We start from the raw sequence: 2,783 nt of genomic DNA on the forward strand, positions 1-2,783 counted from the left end.
GTAGGTGGAGGTTGCAGTGAGCTGAGATCGTGCCACTGCACTCTAGCCTGGCAACAGAACGAGACAACGTCTCAAAAAAAAAAAAAAAAAGAAAAGAAAAAGAAAAAAGAAAATAATACATTCTCTGTGACCCAGCTATTCTTTTCCTAGGTATGTACTTGTTATGGTCTGAATGTTTGTGTCTCCCTAAAATTCATATGTTGAATTCCTAACCCCCAAGTGACAGTATTAAGAAGTAAGGCCTTTGGGAGGTGATTAGATCATGAAGTCATAGCCTTCGTGAATGGGATTAGCGCCCTTATCATAAAAGAGGCTGTAGGAGCTTCTTTGCTTGTTCTGTCATATAATGACACAACAAGAAAATGCCATCTATGAAGGAAGCAGGACCTCACCAGTCACCAAATCTGCTGGTACCTTGATTTTGGACTTCCCAGCCTCCAGAACTGTTAACAATAAATGTTTGCTGTTTATAAGTTGCCCAGACTATAGTATTTTGTTACAGCAACCAGAACCAACTGAGACAATACTGAACAGAAATGTGTTCAGCTTACACAGGGTACATGGACAAGAAGACTCTTGGCAGCCTAGTTTGTAGTAACCCCAAAGTGGAAACAACTCGAATGTCCATCAGGAGCCAATCATGGGTAGTATATTTATAAAATAGGATATTATATAGTAATAATGAATGGACTACAGACGGATCAAACAAACACAGATAAATCTCTCAAATAAAAAGAAAAGAGAAAGAAAAGAAAAAAGCCAGGTACATGGCTGGGCGCAGTGGCTCACACCTGTAATCCCAGCATTTTGGGAGGCCGAGGTGGGTGGATCCCTTGAGGCCAGGAGTTCGAGATCAGCCTAGTGAACATGGTAAAACCCTGTCTCTACTAAAAATAAAATAAATAAATAAATAAATAAGGAAACAAAAAAAGAAAAAAGCCAGGTACAAAAGAATACACACTGTGTAAGTTTATACAAAGTTCAAAAGCAGGCAAACCAAAACCATAATCTTTAGGTGATAAAAGAACAAAGAAAAGGTAAGAATTACCAGAAAAGTTAGGATAGTGGTTACCTTTAATGAGTAAGGGGGAATTCCTGACAGCAGAAGATCCTGAAGGGGGCTTCTAGGTTGGTGGCAATATTCTATTTTTGGCCTGGTTAGTGGACACATGGATATTGTCTTATAATAATTCTGAGCCAGGTGTGGTGGCTCACACCTGTAATCCCAGCACTTTGGGAGGACGAGGTGGGAGGATCATGAGGTCAGGAGTTCAATACCAGCCTGACCAACATGGTAAAACCCCGTTTCTACTGAAAATACAAAATTAACTGAGCGTGGTGGTGCACACCTGTAATCCCAGCCACTTGGGAGACTGGGGCAGGAGAATCACTTGAACTAGGAAGGTGGAGGTTGCAGTGAGCTGAGATCGAGCCATTGCATTCCAGCCTGGGCAACAAAAGTGAAACTCCATCTCAAATAATAATAATTTTTAAGCCATGTGTTTATGTACCATACACCTTTCTGAATGTGTTTTATTTGATTAAACTATGTGTAATTGCCAATATGCAGTCATTTTTTTTTTTTTTTTGCAGATCGCAGATCACAGAACTTTATTAAGATGAAATAACTTTATCAAGACGAGTTACATAGAAGCTACCAGACTAAGCCAAAATCCATGAGGTTCACGTGAACTTGCAGTTACACAAATAAGAAACAAATGGCATATCCAAAACCATAAGGAAATATCCTGATGCCCAGGTGATGAAGGCTGGGGTAAGTAAGTCCACATATTTATTTCAAGTTGTTAAAGAGTTTGTGGGCCACACAATGGTCCCTTGCATGCAAAAAGTCAAAGAGCTCCCCCGTGCAATCCTCTTCTGTATGTGATTGAGAACATACATGCTCATCACAGAGGTCCAGCCGCTCCTGGGCCTTTACACATTTCTCCAACTGCTCGCATTGCTCTCTCACTGTTGTTAGGGGATCCTGATGTAGAAACACTAATTCCTCCTCTTCTTCTTCCTTCTCCTTAGGATCTCTAGACTCGATCAGCATCTTTCGCTCGTCCTCCAGTCCCATGTCTGGTTACAGTTCTGGATTCAACACAAGCAGCAACAGTGGCACCTAATCCACTTCAGGATCTAGAAGGACCTGTAAGGTTCACTTAGCAGATATCCAGCGATCTGGACGGAAGTCAACATACAGTCATTATTAACCTACAAAATGAGAATTCATGTGATTCAACCCAATATTTCACAATACAAAATAATTTACTAAGGCCAGTGGCTTACACCTGTAATCCCAGCACTCAGGGAGGCTGAGGCGGGTGGATCACCTGAGGTCAGGAATTCGAGACCAGCCTGACCAACATGGAGAAACCCCATCTCTACTAAAAATACAAAATTAGCCAGGCGTGGTGTCACATGCCTGTAATCCCAGCTACTAGAGAGGCTAAGGCAGGAGAATCGCTTGAACCCAGGAGGCGGAAGTTGTGGTGAGCCGAGATCGCGCCATTGCACTCCAGCCTGGGCAACAAGAGCGAAACTCCATCTCAAAAAAAAAAAAAAAAAATTACATTAAGTTAAGCAACCATTCAAAATGATGGTTGTGACTGGGCACGGTGGTTCATACCTGTAATCCCAACACTTTGAGAGGCCGAGGACGGCAAATTGCTTAAGTCCAAGAGTTTGAGATCAGCCTGAGCAACATAGTGAAACCCCATCTCTACAAAAAATAAAAAAAATCAGCCACGTGCAGTGGTGTTGTAGTCCCAGCTACTTGG

At 42.0% G+C, this 2,783-nt stretch overlaps 1 pseudogene; it reads right to left on the reverse strand.

Annotated features, from left to right (window-relative positions):
* Positions 1–1,602: 1,602 nt before the first annotated feature.
* Positions 1,603–2,080, reverse strand: LOC105517722 (annotated as a pseudogene).
* Between the last annotated feature and the right edge of the window lie 703 nt (positions 2,081–2,783).

The sequence above is a fragment of the Colobus angolensis genome, unplaced genomic scaffold (assembly GCF_000951035.1).
Source record: "Colobus angolensis palliatus isolate OR3802 unplaced genomic scaffold, Cang.pa_1.0 Scaffold109, whole genome shotgun sequence".
Classification (NCBI taxonomy): Eukaryota; Metazoa; Chordata; class Mammalia; order Primates; family Cercopithecidae; genus Colobus; species Colobus angolensis.